The 20,347-nt window shown below is 38.0% G+C and overlaps 1 protein-coding gene and 1 long non-coding RNA gene across 5 annotated transcripts in view; one reads left to right on the top strand and one right to left on the bottom strand.

Annotated features, from left to right (window-relative positions):
* Positions 1-365: 365 nt before the first annotated feature.
* On the bottom strand, positions 366-14,500 carry LOC147652542 (uncharacterized). The gene is made up of 5 exons (XR_015287795.1): positions 14,210-14,500; positions 13,106-13,164; positions 5,699-5,975; positions 3,451-3,579; positions 366-2,334 (listed from the first exon to the last, which is right to left on the bottom strand). It is a non-coding gene; the product is annotated as an uncharacterized LOC147652542 (long non-coding RNA).
* LRRC4C (leucine rich repeat containing 4C) overlaps positions 7,345-20,347 on the top strand; it is a 587,704-nt gene continuing 574,701 nt past the window's right edge. For 2 of the 4 annotated variants that reach the window (XM_086892224.1, XM_086892221.1), the window contains exons 1-2: positions 7,345-7,449; positions 14,045-14,498. The gene's annotated coding sequence lies outside the window, so the exon portion shown is untranslated. Of the gene's footprint in view, positions 7,450-14,044; positions 14,499-20,347 lie in introns of those variants that run through there. The other 2 variants (XM_086892223.1, XM_086892222.1) reach the window with 2 other exon arrangements.

The raw sequence follows: 20,347 nt of genomic DNA, 5'->3' as shown, positions 1-20,347 counted from the left end.
TCAATATATTGCTTTTGGAAGTTTAAAAACATGAGAACTTTTCTTACACTAAAAGTTAACCCCATTCATTACAGGATGGGCCAGAATTTGGGAGTATGGTAAATTAAGATGTGCAAATAGGTGCTTTTAGTGCCTTTTCACATCTCCAGTTCCAGTGCTGCTCTGTGCCAGAGGGTATAACTATTATTGGAACCCGGGGGCTACCTTGGTCATAGGAGTGAATATGCATCAGATGGGTGTGAAATAGTTGGCAAGTTCTTATTTAGCTCTATAAATGCAAAGTTAGTTCCTTCCTCTAGACGGAAAATGCAAAATTAGTCCTTCTGGGTGGATTAACATGTGAAGTGATTCTAGGCACTTAGACATTTATTTTGATTATAGCCTATATTTTATTTACATCAGTTAAACTGGATTTGAAACTGTTTCTACTGGCTTTCAAGAAGCCAACAAAAGTGTAGCAGAGTCATTTTGGATATTCTGGTTTTATGTCAGGTTGTCCTTAACAAATGCCATTCCACTTAGACAAAGAATAATATCCTTCTTCCATTAGAAGGACTGTCTTGACAATACAGAAGCTGTCACTGTTTTGTCAGGCTAAACTGCTGATTTAACATCAGTGTGGTCAACTGACCATGCTAATAGGATTTATGTATAGCTTGAAGAAATTGTCTTCTATGTTCTCACTAAGGCGTTTCTGAGCACAGGTGCCAATACAACAGCTTGTGGCCTCCCTGCTGCACAGACTCTGATCCAGAATACTGGCATCTTGAAAGAATCCTAATATGAAATATAGTAAAATTGAATGTTACAGCAATTCATACAACTGTCCTCTTTCTTCTTCCCTCTTCCTCAGAGCATAAGTGAAGAGATCTGGAGTACTGGAGCATCTATACATAAAGGCAGACCTTGACCAGAAATGTCAAGGACAGAAAAAGACATGTTTTTTTTTTTAATATTTAGCTTTGAAATATCCTATCATTTCAGAGTAGAAGATTAGCAAAGATATAAGCCAATGGAGTCGATAAGATGCCTTGTGGATACCAGAGATAAAGAGCTTTATTGTGTATTTATCTTGTAGAGCCTAAATTTTGTCCTTACTGTCTTCTCTTTCTGCATTTATCTTGGAGTTTCTTTACAGATGAAAAGTTTATTGAAAGCTCTGCAAGGAAGCCCAGTTCCATATTCTGCTGGGAACTTTTTGGCATATCATTAAAACATGTGGATGTACAAAGATTAAAGACAGGAACTGAACAAAATCAATGACATTCAGTCCAAGAGGAGCTGGAGAATGGTGCAGTTTCTAATATCTGAAAGAGGAATGACTCTGAGTGTCACGAGCTTTTCTCACTGTTGCTCTGGGAAAGGTATTTGAACCCTGAAACAGTGCTGCTCATGAAATAATGGACTGTAATCTAAACCACCTTGCTACAGAGAGAAATAAAGTCATAAAGGGACAGAAAACTTGAGTTTTTATGCCTACTCCCAAGCTTTTGAGACAACTGAAAACACATAACTAGAGTTTACATTCTGTCATATGACACAATCATTAAAAGCTATGGCAGGTTAATTGGAATGCTAAGCCAGTATCTGGGGAAATCTAAAGGCAACAATTAATGTGTCCTGATGTGCTGCTGAACATCAAAGAGCCAAAACTCTCTGGTAGTTGTTAGCTTATTGCTTTTTCACTCTCCTTTTGTTACAGCAGGGACAGCTACCTTAGGCATCTCAATGTGTGACTGCCTGTTCTAACATGGCTTTTATCAACATCATTCAGAGCCTCATGAGGGCAGAGAACCATTTCTTGTGATGTACACTGGAGCTGTGAAATCCACCTCTAGGCGACTCTAAGGGCTGAAGCAGAGGTAATGGACAAGGCAGGCCCATTTTCACCAGAGCTCAGGGAGTGGAAGATTAATTAGTTGAAACAGTGCCTCCTTGGGATTGACTTTAAAAGGCAAAATATGTTGAAATACAGTATCTCAGATCTAACCTTTAGTCTCAGTGGCCCTATGTGTCAAGCAACTGAGCATTATTTTCCTCATTAATCAAAAAGATAAAACCAAAGCATACAGATTATACAGGGTTAGATTATGTACTTTGAAGAGATCAGGGTTCGGGTTTACCGTTGTGACTCACAATGTCCCATATATCTTGTGTTGTTTGTGCTGGAGTAAAATGACAGCACCATGGTGACATTGATGCTGTGCTGACAATGCTGTTCAAGTGGGGATGCATCTTGCTTGTTTTCCCAGTGGATGCAAAATTTTTCCAGCTCCTGTCTCATGAAGACTTGGTCAGCAGCTACACTTCAGATCCAAGTTTAGTAGTGAGATTCTTGCAGGGTATGCAGAAAAAGAGCCAATGTTGTGCTATTAATATTTATACTTTGGGTTTTCTATCTCTCACTATTTTTTCTCCCGTCTGTTGAAGACCTGTCTTTTCACTACACCCAGTGCAGCTCAGCTTCCCAGTTTGTAGTGCCTTCACACACCCTGGGGCCAGCACAGACTGTACTGATGGTGAGCTGAACACAGTAACCACTTAAGGAACTGAGATGCAGAGGCATCCTTTGTCCAATTAAGTATTTTCTCCTGCTGCAGCTCTGTTGAATTCCTGAACACTTATTTGCTTTCTCATTATTGGCTTAATTCAATTGTATGGCCTGAAATTTTCTTTTCTGGGAAGAGAAGGCTCTTCCTTACATGCCCCTGTGAGCTTTGGGGATTCTACCAATTTGTTTGCTGCTGGTAGATAGAAGAAGACAGTTTCACTCCTGTTCTTCCCAATTAAAATATGCAATGCTTTTTCATTTATTTCACTGCTCTGTAGATATCGCTTCTAATTCTATTGCTTCACATTTTTATTATTAAATTGGCATTGTTCTCAAATTTTTTCTTAAAGAAAAAATCCAGCAAATCATGGAATTGTTTAGGTTGGAAAAGACCCCTAAGATCATCATAAATTAATTGTTAACCCAGCACTGCCAACTCCACCACTAAACCTTGTCCCCAAAGTGCCACACCTGCATGTCTTTTAAATACATTAGGAATAGAATACCTTAGAAATACATATATATATATACACACACCTTAGATAGGAATGAGGACACAGACACTTCCCTGGACAGCCTGTTCCAACACTTGGTAACTTTTCCAGTGAAGCATTTTTTTCCTAATATCCAATCTATCCAATCTAAACCTTCCCTGGTGCAACTTGAGGCCATTTCCTTTCCCTCATCACTTGTTACCTGGGAAAAAGACTGACTCCCATCTGTGTACAACTTCCTTTCAGGTCCCCACTGAGACCCATTTTCTTCAGTTGAAGCAGCTCCAGCTCCCTCACAAAGTCCTCATAAGACTTGTGCTCTAAATGCTTTATCAGCTTCTTGCTCCAACACCTCAATGTCCTTCTTATCAGGCCTAAAACTGGACACAGTATTTGAGGCCTCACCTGTGCCAGATCCAGGGGGATGATGACTGCCCTGGTCCTGCTGCCCACATTATTGCTGATACAAACCAGGATATATACTTTTGAGGTCCTGTGAATTCCATTTACTGAAATTCCTGTAGATTAGATTTCCTGGAACAGAAGGGAGGAGATAAAATAAGAATATTTATAATTTGTATTTATCACTTCTGAAATCCCAAATTATGTGTGTATTTAAAGAAGCCATTAAACTCCTTTGGGACTGCAACATTATAATTTACCTCTGCAAATTTCTATTTTGAATATAAGGTTTCTATATTACTATCTAAAAAATTAAGTAGATGTTAACTAAACCACAAATAATTGCTACATGTCAGGAACACTTTTGTTCTGCCACAACTTTCATAATGTTGCATTAACTTACTGGTTGGGGGAATATTTAGGATGAGAAGCTTGATCCGTATTAGCACTCCTAAAACCAAGTAATTCCTGGATAGATTTAAAAGCTTTGAGTTCTGTGTTATGCCTCTAAGATATAAAAAGCTCAGTGCACCAAATGGAGTGTTCCAAATTTTGAAAACTAAGTCAAGTCAGCATTTTCCCCTCTAAATCTACTATTCCATGTACTTTAGGAAAATCCAGGTTCCATCACAAGGGACACATTCCACTAGGACTGAGATTCTTTAGTGGGGTATTTGGCAGTGCGCCCTTGCGAGAAAAGCAAGGGGGAAGGACACCGGTTAGTCTTTGGTTTCAAGAATGACTATGGAATCCAGATTAGCTTCTTCAGTTTTCTGAGCTAACTGGAGACCACATGGCCCACAAGTATCCCTTGTAATCAAACTTCTCTGTTTCAAAACTAGTCTGATGTTCCAATTGTTGGTCTGCCGTAAGTATTCATATAAAGACCTTGAGCATGCCATTAGAATATTGACATATCATATGCAATTAGAATTTCAACAGAAAGTTCTCAGGGTGCTTTTCTGTTTTTCTGAGCTTAACACTGTACTTTGCAGTGTTAAAGGGTAATAACCACAGCTAAAAGGTATAGGTGCCCACAGCTGTTACTGCATTCAAACCAAACAGGAGAGCTCCTTGCATTCTGCCTTTTATTGTAGCATTGTCCAAACAGTCCTGAAAGCACCGATGCTTTTAGTACTTGATAGGGACTGATAAATTTATGTGCTTAGAAGCAAGTACAAGAAGAAACATGGTAGATCCCTTGGGCTCTTGCCATGAAATATCAGTGGTTGTGAGCTGTCAGTAGGATCTTCTGTAGTAATTAACCATTTCTAACTTTATCCACCAATCACAGACTGTGCTTAAGTGGAATTAAGCATCTCAACCTATTAGCTGATATCCCTGAGCAAGTCAAGATGCCAAAAGTCTATTATGTGTAATCCTTGATTTCCTATCATTTTTATCCCAAGATTATTGAATCAGCAGGCGGATGAACTTTAGTTTGTAATCCTTTGGCATGGTTCCAGGTACTGTAATATCTGAGATTATTTGTAAGGCATTTACACATTTTCAATAGGAGGGAAAATTCTCCAAATGACTCCAAATTAGCTGAAGAACAGGAGGAAGAAAATCCATGAATTATTTACAAGAGAACATATGCTCCTTCCCATTCCTTTTTGCACATGGCTTGTCAAACATCTTTTTCATACATTTGGAAACTCTAAGGAAAATACTGTTGAGGCAAATGTACGTACATCTAGATGTCTACAAGCAGGTGTAGTAAAGCAAAACCTCCAATAAGATGTGTCACAGACAGAATGTGCACATTATGTTTACATGCTTAGTAGTGATGTTTTTCAGAGGCTGCTTAGTCATGTGCCTGAACCTGTGAGTGTGTACTGAGGGATCTGTACATAAGTATAGAGGGTAAGGGTTTGTTATGTAAAGGTTTGGTCAGCAAATTGCTCATGACCATTATTTCTGAACATTAAAGATTTTTTTCCATTTACCATTCCATTTTGTGAAGGAGTAACATTATGGGGTTTATTTTTTCATCTGGATAAGAGCTTTTAATAAGCGTTAAATAATCTAAAGTTTCTTACGGTCTTAGTCTTAAAATTCAGTGCATTTCAAATAACATATAAACATTTAAATGCGTTCTGTAAAAAACACCAAAGCCACAAATTTTTCTAGAGAACTGAAAGCTTCACTTCCTCTTGTAGTTTCCTGATTTTTTTTCTGTCATTGATGAACTTAGTCTCAGATGTATCTTAAAATACATCCACATAACACAAGGCAGTACTATGGTCACCTGAGTTATCTGCAGGACAGTCAACATGATGCAAGCCACAACATGAGGCCATACAGAGAAACTTCCCTGCAGCCTTGAAGCAATATACCTCCACATCAACTAGCTCTGCATCTTAGAAGGGAGTTTTTGAGGCCTTTGTTACTAGTCCAAGTTCTCAAACCAGTTCATTTGGAAATGATATAGAGCCTCTGCTTGATGCCCAGTTCATGCTGTAGGACATTCCTTCTAGGACCTTTGAGAATTTTCTTTTTAACCCCTTGTGCTGCAAGTTGCGTGTCTGTAAAACAGAAAATGTAAAAATTGCAGTACATCTCATGCATTTGGTAATTGTTTTTTCATCTATTAATGAAGAATTTATGTAAATCAAAACTGGTGTTAGAAAACACACACACACGCACAGCATTGTAACCATGTTCACCTGTAGAAAATTTCTCCACAGATGTGCAAGACCTATCATAATCTTTCAGCAAAACACTTAGATTTTTGTGCTTCTTTTCTGAAGACCTTGTTGTGTGTGCCAGTAATCACAATTATTCTAGTAATGACACTCTGTAAGTGACATCCTGGAGTTCTCAAAGCTTGCTAGCAGCGCTGACAGCTATGATAGAACATATTAGCTTTCCCAAGGGGAATGTCAGTCAAATTCCCTTCTTGCACTTTACTGTTCCACCTTAGGTATGTGCATGCACGTGTGCACACAACTTCTGAGGACTGAAAAAGGAGAGCCTTTCTGCTAGGTGCCCCAGAAGAATTTCACCGTAGAATTCCAGCAGAAATGCCAAAACAAGTTCCATATTTCCCTCTCTCTGGTGACCACCTACTCCACCTGTTTATTGTTGCTTGCATCTGGCTTGGGAAAATGCAGGGACCTGGTTATCAGTCAGAACCACGCATGCAGCAGCTGCCAGCTGGTTTGCTGAAACTTGGGGAGTTGTTTCCAATACATTGGTAAGCATTTCTTATAATACAAGTGCTGACATAATTTCAACATGAAACAAGTTAAAAGTGTCAATTTATATCAAGGACATGAGTCAAATGCTTTTGGAAAAAAAAAAATATCAAAAATATCTTTGTGATGCTTTGTTCTTCCCATCCTGCATGAAACAGAAACTGTGAGTGGTCCTTGGGAAAAGCAGATTTCAGATTCTGTTGCAGAGCAAAAATATCCTGTAATCTTTGCAATTTTATAGAGTTTTCAAGGTAAATATTAGAATAAAAAGTCATTTATTTTCATGTTTCTCTGGATCACTATAGATAAAAAGTAATTACTAACCTTGTTCTGCAAAGGAGTTGGCAGAAATAATAATGTATTTTTTTGCACTAAGATTGTTTGTATGAAGAATTGCTACATAGCAACCTGCTTCTGCTTGAAAAGAATTACCATCTTATTAAAGTGTGAATAATTTCTATATTAATTTAATAACCCAACACCAAGAAAATTTCCAGAACTGTTCTATTCTTGTGTAGAGAATTAGGATGTTCTGTTTTTATTATTCAGTTTATCTGCATTTTAGATGAATGTTAATGTTTATGATCCTACCTTTCACTAGCCACTGAAGAAAACATATATGTATTGCTACATTTTTATAGAACACCTATGCATAAAAACATAAAGATTTTATGGATGTTCATTTATTTACTCTTAGAACTGTGTAAATCCAGAAACCAATGGTTAAAGAAAACCTGTGTGGAGGTTATGTGGCTGTTCATGTTGGAGGCAGGGGAACACTGGCAACTGGAAGGAAACTCAGGTAAGTTTCAAAAAATTCACTGAAAGATATCTCAGATTAAATGCAAATAAAGGTAGAGACTTAAAAGTTCTAGAAATGGCAAAGGTGGCTTCTGAAAAAGGTGGCTTCCTAAAAATATATATACAATAGAATTTATTTAAACTGAGAATAGTTTCTGAATCTTCTGATTGAATGAAACCAGTTAGAAATTTACTTCTCAGCATCCTGAATGATTTAGTGAAGTAGGAGAAACAAAAGCATGTTAACTGAGAAAATAAGGAAGACCAAGATTTACCAATGAAAGCCACCAGCTGTCATGATTCAGTGCGAGTTTAGTGGGTATTTTAATGTTCAGTGCTTCAGTGAATGACAGACACTGCTCCTAGTTCCCTTTTATTATGTTTTATCCTAATCTAATCTGGTAGATTGCCATGATTTCCACCTGTGTTTTCAAACAGATCATATTTATTTCATTTTAAACACTACAGCTGTGATGATGGTGAAAGTAAAATCTGTGAGAAAATGCAATACTCCTGTGTTACTCCTAGAGGAGTAGTGCAGCATTCCTGAATTTAAAGTAACATTTAGCTTTGGAACAGAGCAGGCAGTTTCATAAAATCAAACTGGGCTGCATAAGCTATATGTGCTTACCTTGGACATGTGATGAGAATAACCCCAATAACAATTTTAAGCAGAGGTATTGGGACTACATCAAAGAATCTGTGAAGGATTTTTCCCTGTCTGACCATTCAGGACCACTCTGGTAGTCACACTCCCAGCACCAGACACATTCACTGATGGGACTGAAGCCCCTTTGGAGCTGGTGGCTCCAGTGATCTGACAGGAGCCCTGCTTGATTCCCTCTCTGCACACCCTACACTCACACAGACAAGATTTACCTACCAGCTCGACTTTCAGGCTTCCATAGTAGAGTCTCAGACATGGCATTCCTTAAAGCATTTTATTCACAGTGCAGTAACACAGAAACAGCTTAAGCTGATGCCTCTGAGGAGTGGCCTTAAACAAAAGAATCACTGGGATTGTATACCCTCTTATAATGTATGCAATCTAAGCACACTGAAGTCTACCTGCATTAAATGTATTCCTCAACAAATCTTATCATTTAGTTTGGAAAATATCTCTAAAATAACAAAGTACAACCATTAGTCCAACACTGCCAAGTCCACCACTAAACCATGTCTCTAGTGCCACTCCTGCAAGTCTTTTAAATGTCTCCAGGATGGTGACGCTACTGCTTCCCTGGGCAGCCTGTACCAATAATTGACAACCCTTTCCTTGTAGATTTTTTCATAGTATCCAATCTAAATCTCCCCTGGTGAAACTTGAGGCCATTTTCTCTTGTCCTATAATTTTTTTACCTCAGAGAAGAGACCAGCCCCCACCTCATCACGACGTCCTTTCAGGCAGTTGTAGATAAGAACCCCCTCAGCCTCCTTTTTCCCAGTTTAGACACCCCCAGCTTCAGCTGCTTCTCCTGTCTTGTGACCCTTCTCCAGGGCCTCCATTGCCCTTCTCTGGGCATGCTCCAACACCTCAATTTCTTTCTTGTCATGAGGGGCCCAAAATTGGACACAAGAGGTGTGGCCTCACCAGTGCTGAGTACAGTGGAATGATCACTGCCCTGGTCCTGCTGGCCATATTATTGTTGGCCAGGATGCCATTGGCCTTCTTGTTCACCTGGCCACACAGTGGCTCATGTTCAGCTGACTCTGGACAGTACCCCCAGGTTCTTTTCCACTGGGAGGTTTCCCAGCCACTCTTCCCCCACTTGAAGCACTGCATGGGGTTGTTGTGACCCAAGTGCAGGACCTGGCACTTTGCCTTGTTGAACCTGACATAATTGGCCTCAACCCAACAATCCAGCCTGTCCAGATTGCTCTGCAGAGTCTTCCTGCCCTCCTGCAGATCAACACTCCTGCCCCACGTGGTGTCATCTGTGAACTGGGTGAGGGTGCACATAGTCCTCTTGTCCAGGTAATTGATAAAGAGGACTGGACTGTCCCACTAATGAGCTCCAGGGAACACCTCTGTGACTGTCTGCCAGCTGGATTTAATACCCGTCACTAACGCTGCCTAGGGGCTTCTTTTAGCTCTGGGAGGAGATGTGGCTCCTATCACTCCTGGTCCTGCCCAGGTCTCATCAGCCACTGTCACATGAGCTGGCAGCTCCTGGCAGCTCCCTCAGGAGAGCTTTAGCAACACTGAAATAGCTTACAAATTCATCTTCAGTTTTGTCAGTTCTTCATGTCACTTTTACAGAAACCCACATAAAGAGATTTTATCCATTTTAATTAAAGAATAGCAGGAACTAACCTAACTAGTGAAGGATCATATCTATAATGAAACAGTACAAAATAGTTTTTCACATTCTTAGTTTGACAGGATTCCCTGGGAAAGGGAGATTTTATGCCATATGATGAAAAATAATCTGAATTGACAGGAGATTTTATACGTCTGGTTTTGCAGTTCTACATTAAAGTCTAAATTGTAATTCATGGAGTTTTGTCTCAAGTTGTAAGATACTTGTAAGATCTGGTCACAACTGCAACACTGATCAGAAATAATAATTTAGTCTGTTAAATGTTTCAGAAGCCAGCATAATGTCAATCATCACATCCAGGTGGAAATGGGTTTGCCTTTCTAAACAAGGAGCTTACAGTGGTAATCAGCCAACCACCTTCATATTATATATGTCTTTCTAGTGTTTATTTATTCAGCAATGATAGGTAGACAGCTGGTATGAGCAAAACAATTCTGAACTTAGTTAGGATCTAACCAGTCAGATGGAACAACACATGCTAAAATAACATATCTTGGGTTCATCATTCAGGGGATAAAAGTTGTGAGGAGGTGAAATTCCATTCCACTTAAGAGGTCATACTTGAACATATGTGAAAGCTAAATAAGTAAATAATTTCAAAATTTTCTGTAATAAAAAAATAAATTCTTTGCTCCTGACAAAAATAATTTCAGACCCTTTGCACCATCATATGACATAACACATTATCAAAGTATTTGAAGTAATTGATTTCAAAATACAGCGTGAACTGTTGTGTTTTGATGTTTAATTGAATGTTACATGAGCTATAAAAGCTTTTGAGTTGTAGGAAAGATGCAGAAGACAAACACTTCTCATTTAACAGTGTTAACACAATGTTAATTGTGGCTTCCTCCAAATAATCCCACATGCTGCTTGTGATTTTCAAAATAATAAACATGTACCATGAAGTTCCATCTTTTATATTAATTCATTAAATTAGTTCCTAGCATCTCTATTCACCTTTGATGTTTTTATTACAGTCAGCTGAGCATACCAGTTCAGCAAATTTATCCAGAAATAAATTTTTACTGGAATGAACTGGGAATGAGATGGAAAAGACACACGCATTAGTGGGGTTTTTGTTCAGTTCTTTGGCTGGGACTTTTTTTTGGGTGGAAACAAGCAACCTTTATATTTTAGTTTAATTTAAAATCTTTTGTAATCTAAGGGCTATAAGAGGAAGCTTTTCAATCTTATGGTTATACCTGTACTATTACCTTTAAGCTACAGCAGTCTTCTACTGTGCATGTCTGCCCCGCTGAAGTCCTTCCTATGCATATAAAGTTGCCTAAAAAAAGCCTTTGTGGGGATTATGTAACCAACCATGGTCAGAAGTAAGGAAGAACCATTTATATGAGCATATTTTTATAAACACAACACTATATAAACCATTTACCTTACAAAGCAGTAATATTACAAAGCATTTACGTTACAAAAAAATTAAATTATCTCATATGCCTAAAAAATTGAATTTATTTACAACCCTTACATTCTTGGATAAATTTACCCCTTCAAACAATTGCCTTGTGAATTTTGAGGTGGGTCAAGATTTCTTTGTAAATACTTTGTTTCCTCCCAAACGAAAGTATAAATATCAACTGCATGCAAAGTCTTAGCTGGTTTCAGAAGTTATTAGTGCCTGAGAATGAACATGCAAACTTATATGTAACAGTAAATATATATATCTAGGGAGAGAAAGGGAGAGTGGGTGCAGTTGTAATCCCACTGCCATTAGCAGTGGCTCTCTAAGAGGGTCTGGGCAGTTTCTCACCCTGATACCTGGTCTTGATGGTGGGTAGATTAGCTTTTTTTTCAGACCATTAGAGTAGTCTGACTTATAAACATTGACCAAATAGTTAATGCTAAGGCATCCTGTTTCTTTTGCTTACAAAACATAATCCAAAACCAAGCTGAAGGGTTTTAGCTCACATAGAAAGTAAATAGAGTAGAATTAAGGGTGCCTGTTCTCTGCTTTATCTTTCTCTAGTAGCTGAGGTTTCTTGTTGGGTTTTTTGTTGTTTTGTTGTTTTTGTTTTTTTTTTTCTTGTCACTTTTGACAAAAATGCAAGGATTTTGATATTTTTATCTTTTTGGAAATTCACTGTATACTCAGCTCTTTCCCAGCTGATTTCACATCTCCTCACTTGAAATGTTCTTTATGGTAATACAGCCTGCTGCTTGGGTATTTACCATGACACCTTTCAGTGCAGTGTATGTCAACTGGCTTTTTCTCTCCTGCAAAAAGTAGTCTTTTGAGATAGTGTTTGAAATTAACCTCTGTGTGTGGTTTTTGCATTTGTTTTTTATTGTTTGATTTGATTATGATTATTATCTAACAGGCTTAACACCTTCCTAATAATTGGCTATTGTGCTTTCCCATTTAATGTATTGCTATTCTTTGATATCACTTACTTTTTGTCAGGTAATTGACTTTTAACTGCACTCTTTAAAGCAAAAGGCCTTGTTATTTTTTCACTATTTTGCCAGCTCTATTAACTCAATATAAAATTTTAAAATACTTATGTCTAGTACTTAATGCAGTCTTTTCTGCTTGAAGACATGAAAATCTAGAAGGCAGAACATTTCCGTGTAATTTCAAAGAAATTAAAGCCTGGAGTCAGTTAAAACAATCCTTACACCATACTCATTGTGTAAGTGGGAATTTACAGGCAGATGAGCAGGAATTTCACTAAAGATCTAAACAGGTAGAATAATTCCAGAAAACTGAACAATCCAGACTGGATCAGTTACAAGGTAGACAATTGTTACTTGTGTCTGGCAAGAAACTGGTAGCTGAGAGATACACAGTAATTTATAAGTCCAGTGTTGACAAATGCTTACAGGTCAAAACAAGTAAAACTTGCCTCTTTGTTTTCAAACCTGATGATGACAGCAAAAAATTCTATTACAGACCTGTCAGTCATCATAAGATGCACTATGCTGAAGTGATGTAAAAACACAAATAAAAACATTCAATAATAGCTAAAGAAAATGAAAGTGTCTTCTGCCCACATAGAAGCCCTTTCTGTCTCACCCATGTCTTTGCTAATGAAAACAGATTTAAGAGGTGGGATATTTATTATGGAAGAAAGTTAAAGAAAAGGACTTGTCAGTTTGATGGAAGATGTTATTTGTGAAACAGAAATAGAACATGATATAAATTGCAAGACTAACCCAGGAAGGGCCAGCCCTGCATGGGTAATATGTATATTGTACATGCATAATAGGTATATTTCTTCTAGTTGATGTAAACAACTTGTTACCATTCTGGACTAAAAGATAGCAGATTAAACCAGAGCAAATTACTGTATGGAGTATGTCTTGTACAATACTTACCAAATACAACTTGCTGTGAGTGAAAAATTAAATTGTTTCATACAGCTTAATGATACAATCTGTGAAGAAAAAGATTGTTTACTATGTGAGAAGTACTGGGGAATTTATCCCAGCTTTAGCACAGAAGGGCAAGTTATTCAGTCATTTGTTGGCATCTCTGAACCTTAGTTATCTATTGCCTCTTTGATGTGTGAAAATTGGGTCAGCCTGTACCTAGGCCTTGACATCTGTGGTCACTAGAAGTGCTTAGATGGATTTCCAGACTTCTTCCAAAAATGTATGACTATAAGACAAGTGAAAACTAATTGTTTTAGAACCAATTTCCAGTTTATATGCAAGTCTGAGGTACTGATTTTTTCACTTGTTTACAAGTTTATAGAGAACCTACATTCTTATTAAAAATCTGAAGCCCTGCTAAATAAATCCATGGGTTTTATCACAGGGCTACCCTCTATGTATGCTCTAGATCTAACGGTTTATCAAAATCAATCTTATAGTCTTTGTCATTTTGAAAGAACTATTTACAGAAAACAAAGAAGAGGAACTATTTGCTAATAGAAGTCAGTTTACAATGGATTTGAACCTAGCTGGGAACAGTTTTCATGTATTAATTAAAGAGCTTGCAACAGAGCATGCAGTGGTATAAACATGCATCTCTGAACTATTTTTCCTGTAAATCAATCAGGAGAAACATAAGTAGAATTATATTTTTTGCTACAGTCATAAAAATTTAATATGTAATTTTCCATTTATTTTCAACCATATACATCCCCCCACAAAGAATCTAAACTTGCTTTCTTCTAAAGTAAACAGTAAAAGACAGCTAAATTAACACAGAATTGTTAGTGTAAATAGCTAGAAAAAAACTTCAGTGAGACATATTTTCTCCTTGCTACTGCAGGTTTATTTTTTACGGTGGTGCATCACCTCCCTTTGCAGGCCGCACTATGACCCCAGAAGCTCGTTAGGCCTCAGCCCTGATGAGCAGCGCCTGGACTCAGCATCTCGAGTGCCTCAGAAACATCGTCTGCTCCAGAAACTGCTGCTCTAACGGGCTCTTGGGGTTCTTTAATTATGAACAGCCTTGGAAACGACTTTTCTTGCCTGAATGGCGTAACAGTTTTGTTCTTTCAAAGAAAGTTGCCCAAACCGTGGCCAGGGTGAAACATTGCTGTGATTAAGGCCCTTGCTTGCGGCCTATGGACAGAGATCCAAAATGAGGCCCTTGGAGCTCTCCAGGACCAGCACCCTCCCTCTGAGGGGCACCTCCTAGAGCCAGAGAGCTCTTGTTTGCTGTACTCAGAGGTTGCTGAACTACAATGGATCCTGGGCTGAAACCCCCACTCCTCGAGGCCCAACCCTTCACCCGTCAGGAGACACAAAGGCATCCAAGGTGAGCATTTCATTGCCGTCCAGGGGAATTTGTCACAGGCACCTTGCACTGACTCTTTACGTCTGTCTGTGTTGACACAGACATATGCAAATGCTATGGCAAATATGGGAGAAATGCTGCTCTCTTAGGTGTTTAAGTACTTTAAGTATCTATGTAAGTTAGGCCTGAAAAGAAGTTTAATTGATTTATAAGCTAAGTGAAATGCTACTAAGTCTTGTTAAGCTTAAGATACAAGTTTAAGTACTGCTAAATTTGAGTGCTGTAAGCCTTTAGGCTGTATTCCTTTTTTATCCTTGCCATTCTTATCCTTTTGTCAAACACATACAGACACACATGCACACACATGCACACACACAATTCTCGGTTAATTTCAGCACACACACACAAACATGCAGATAATTCAATTTGCATTAATCGACTGGATTTTGTTTGTAGTTCTTTTTTATCTTGGTGTGCCTTAACCAACTAGTAAGCGGAAGAGTGATCCTTGCCAATGAACTCTGTTGTGCTGTTGCTTCATATTACATCTGGTTTTTACTGATGACCTCACTGATGATTTTTTTAAAGTGATCTCAAACACTCATTAGTAACAGTTTTCTATATCATATCATTGCCACATTTCAAAAGCCAATAAAATCTTTACTGTAAAGAAAAACAAAATCTGTGTTTAAAATATACATATTCTGTGTGTGCATAATTATTTTAATTACAACCACTCTTTCAGTACTTGTGCTAAAAAAACACCATTAAATACAGTTAAACCAAATAAAGGACCGTGAGGCTACATCCCCACTCCTCAAAGTCAGTAGAAACTTCAAGGCAGTTGGCACAAATACTTGAATATAAAAGGAATGCCACTAGATGACAGAAAGTTTTGTTCAGTTAAATTCTATTGTTTCTTTTAGGAAAAAGACCCCATAGTATTACTTTCCAAAGTTGTTATTTATCATGTCAAAACTAACATTAATTTGATATTTTCACTGGGAATCTGGAGAACTCATAGGATATCATCCACAGTCTTTAAAAATCAGAGTAGTCAGACATTAACTTTAAGCTTTAAAATAATAAGGTAAGTCTTCTGTCCACTTTCATTTTGTATGATGTTAACTGAAAATTTTAGGACCTCCTTCTATTTTTTACTTGTATATTTAGTATTGATTCACTGGCATAGAGCTTTAGCAGGTGTCACTAAAATTCCTTTCTGTACAGGAAATGAAGAGGAGGTCAGTGTAAATCTCATTCCACTGTTAATTTACGTCCTTTTTTTCTGTGTGTGTGTGTTTAAAAGAAAAAAAATAACTATTTGTTGTATTTATGGTTGACCCAACAATTTCAGCAACAAGTAATATGAGCAGATGGCTACTAGAAAATTAAAGACACTAAAATCTGAATATTGAAAAAAAAGTGTTTTTTTTTAAAAAAAAGTGCTTACCAGGAGCCAGGTCCAGGGTCTGTGAGCTGAGTGTCAGTTACAGCAAAGCAAGCACAAAGAGTGTTCTAAGTATGGAGACACGATCTTGATGGTCAGAAGGAATAAGAAAAAGAATTTACTAAAATATCTACAATATTTTCCTGCTGAGTTAAGTTCTGAGCATAACAAAATTAATTGTATTTCTAATTTCTACTTATTTTTAAATGAACAGAGGAATCACAGACATGTTTGACCTAAGCCTTCTCTCGGTGTTAAGGATTCACATGATCACACACCTTCTCTCTGAACAGGTGCATGCTGAAGAGCAAACCTACTTTGAATTTGGCTTGTCATTAGGTGTCTGAGGCAGTCCCACCTGGAATTACAGCAGGGGGAGTACAAGTATGCCTCTGACCAGTCTGATGTAAGCTGAAGTGAGAGGAGGAGACATCTTGGTGTGACATAACCAATCAAAGGTGGGCAGCAGACCCTCTCTCCAGTAAGTCAGACTGGTACTTCCTCCACACAAAACTCCCTGTGGTCAGGCAGGTATGAAGGGGTGAGAGACTACATATCTAGTAACCAAAAATCACCTAGATAAACCAGAGAATTTTTAAAGGAAATAAGTTCAAAAATTTTGTAGGATAAGGCTAGAGAGTTTGCTGAAGGAAGAAGAGCAGATGGGTGGATCATGGGTAAATCACATGGGAAAAGGAATGGATGTTCTGATAAACATTTCATGTAATGAATAACTAGCAGGAAAGGGTTGCTACATATATTAGATCCACACTTCTTTATTCAAACATGTCCAATTGAGTAGGCTTGTGTTCTGAGTTAAACATACTTGAAAAACTTTGGTCCTGGATATTAAAGATTAATAAATAATTTGAGACAAACTTTTAACCTTTCTATCTTCTGCACTTCATTTTTTTTCTGAGTTGTTACTTTTCTTTTTATATTAGATTAATACTTACCACAAAAAATAAATACCACCAACAATAGAAAAATGCCTGTGACGTTCATGAGTTTTAATTCAGTAAACAGGAGAAACACAGCAGCTAAATTACAGTACTACTACAAGGGAAAGCTATGTCCATTCCCCATGGAACAAGTAAGTTTGACCTGCCAAAAATCCATTATAACCAAGATCAACTTTGGATGCAGATTTTGTGTGGTAAAAGCAAATGCTCTGTGAAGTGTTGGTGGCTCTGATTTGAATTTTGTGAAATGTATCATTTCCGCAGATGGAAACGAATGTCAGTGAGGGATAAATGTACAAGGTACATTGGGTTGATGAATATGCCAACTTTAAATCAAAATGGAAAGTTGAAGTCTGGATTGCACTGCCACTTTAATGATTTTCACAAGATTAGATAAGAGCAAAAGCCTCATGTCTCAGGTTAACAGTCTTTTTGAGGAACCTGAATCTTGCTTTTTGTGGGTAGGATATGCCAGTTCTAATAGCTATTCCATTTGCCAAAGTTCAAAATCCTCAGCTCACCTTTTCATTTTAAATATATGAACTTGCTGGTTTTTAAAAATAATCTGTGAAGAAAACAGCATCCTGGCAATGAAAAGTATTTCTATCTTTCAAGTACCAAAATTTCTCATTTTTATTCTGCATGACAATTTGACGTGGATAGGATGGAGATGCTACATAAGGTGATACAAAAACTGATGATTTTTCTCCTGCCTCTGGGTACAAATCACATCAAAACTAATATTAATTTGATATTTTCACTGGGAATCTGGAGAACTCATAGGATATCATCCACAGCCTTTAAAAATTTCCATTATCGCTAAATATTATAAATCAATTCATTTCGAGCATACATACTGCATATTATGAATGGATTCTCCTTTAAAAATATTTCATGGTCTGTGCTTATGTTACAAAAGAGGATGTTTTATACTGTTTGAGTTCCTTCAGTGATGGCTTGGTGGATGAGAATTATTGTTCTCATTGATAAATCAACATCATTAATTTAGCATAATTTAGCATTAGTTAGTTAGCATTAATTTAAAATAAGGACTACCTTATATAGGATTGACTTTTTCCAGAAATGCATCTGAGGGGCAGGGCTCTGAGCACACTCACATTCTCCTGGAGTCCTGGCAGCAGGGCCCAAGCCAGCACAGCCCAAAGCTGCTCCCCTCCTGCTGGAGGTCTTTGGGTGAGGCTCTGTAGCACCTCTGTGGTGGGGCCTGGGATCCATCCCATGGAAGCTCACCTAGGATGAAGATTTAGTGCTAAAGCCCACTGAAGATCCCATTCCCACTGCCTCCCCACTTGGCCACTGCCTGGTCCTAGGCTCCCAGTCTGGACCCCAAATATATCTGAGAGTTTCATGATCTTCAAAGATTAAGCCCGAAAGAGCTGGTCCTAAAATATATGAGGATTCTTACCTGGCTGATGAAAGAAATTAAGGACAAGCCCTCGTTCTCTGTCTCAGATATGTAGTTTGATGCTAGGTTTAAATGTCTCTAGACTTTTCAAAATGCCTGTTTATTGAAGCATACAGGTACATTACAAAAAGGGCTTTAAAGTATTCACTTCAGACTTCTGATGTCTGTCAGTATATATGGTGTGCATCAGGTCTCTTCATTTTGTCATGTCAGTTTTAAACCCAGTACAGAAATGAAAGTGATATAGGGAAATATTTTATGATCTCAGAATTGTTCTTAAAAGAAACTGAACACAAACTACTTGTTTGTTTGGTTGTTTTTGTGCTGTCAGGCCTAGGCTGACCCACCAGCTGTATGGCTATGAATCCCATGGATGTATCTGAAAATCCTAGAACAGCTGCTAAGAGAGGACTTGATCTCTGGCCATGAGATTATGTGGATGAATATTCCCAAGATCAGAACTGCAAAGAGTCTTTTAGTTCAGGAGCTGTGCCTTGAATTTGATCCCAAGCAATAGGAAGGGAGCAGCAGCTATCAGAAACCATTCTACAGTTACAGCCTGCTGCATCACTGTCAGCCATTATAGAAGTATAAGTATTAATTTTAGGTGTATCCCAGGCAACTCAAAATTAGGTTTGTCACAATTCATAAAAGAGGAAATGAGAACTGGGATCTAAACTAGCTGGAATTTAAAAAGCAGATATGTCCCAGGAGATCTTTCCCATATGAATGCTGGATTGACTTCTGTTTCCAAAAATGCCCTATGTTTTCTTACTGACAAAGTCTCTGTGCTGGCTTAGATACTGCTGTCTTACATATGCACAGAAGCCAAGCACTTCAATATTACACATTTAGAGATGGTTTACCCACACTGCCATCTACAGAATGTTACAAAGATCAGCAAATTATGAGAGATGTTATGTTAAAAGATTCTCCCTTTTTTCTCTTTTTTTTTTTTTTTTTGTAAGTGCATATTGCTTGCTCATGTATTTGCTTTTTACATAGATTTACAATGGTAAACTACAATGAGTGCTGTACTGTGAACAGCTTTCCAAGTGTTACTGTCTAGCAGTCCTACAGCTCATCTTATTGATGTCTGTTTTGTGGCTGGTGTGCATTTTACTGCAACTTTCTCCGTCTTGCGGGACATCTTGTGATAGTGATACCACCTTAACAAGTAGTCTGTTAGTTCTATTGCCCAGTACTGTAGTTGAGTGCACAATCCCAGGGCTCACAGGAGCTCACTCATTGCCTATCCAGTTAGTTATTCCATGAAGATCCCAGGGAACCTCAGTTTAGCTTAATCGTGGTAATACAGTGCTGACATATGTGACCAGTGTGAGCAGATGAGAACCTCCAGTGTACAGCTAAGTGCCTTTTAGTGTTTGCCCAGTAGTCACAGCTCTGCTGCTGCTGCTCCATTCATGACCCAGGCAACATTTAGAGTAGAAGAAAAAGTTTCAAGCTGTTTCATTCAAAGTACCGCACTAGGGAGGAAAGCAAAGCATGCAATCTCATCAGCAAGACTTGGCAGTTATATGAGAGATAAAGGAGGCTGAGAAGTATTGTGTTTTTTCAAGAATTCTCTAAATATACTGTAAAAATACACTTATCATTCTTAATGATTCTCTGCTGCCACTTACAGTGATTGGAGCTCCATTTGCAGTTGTTTTTTTCTTTTTCATTTGAAAGCATTTCAGTCTTGAAACAAATTGAGTAGATCACAGAGAGTTCACATTTCAAAGTGCTGAACAGAAACTTCCCTGGTTTGGATGGTTTTTGTAATTTACTTCTGCCAAGATTTTTTCCCAGGCACATAATACACTGTATTGCTGGTATACAAAACTTTGATTTGTGTAAATAAATGAGCCACAGGAGGAACTGCTATATTCTCCTGTTTGAATGATTCATGCACATACAGCAGTAGGAAATTCCACACTATACAGAATCCTACAGAAGTAGCTTGTGTTGCTTTCACAACAATGGGATGGGATGCCTAGCACTGAAAGATAATGAGATTTCCTGTGAGCTG

This window comes from Cyanistes caeruleus, chromosome 6 (assembly GCF_971803275.1).
Source record: "Cyanistes caeruleus chromosome 6, bCyaCae1.hap1.1, whole genome shotgun sequence".
Taxonomy (NCBI): domain Eukaryota; kingdom Metazoa; phylum Chordata; class Aves; order Passeriformes; family Paridae; genus Cyanistes; species Cyanistes caeruleus.
This window is presented reverse-complemented; position numbering and strand designations above follow the sequence as displayed.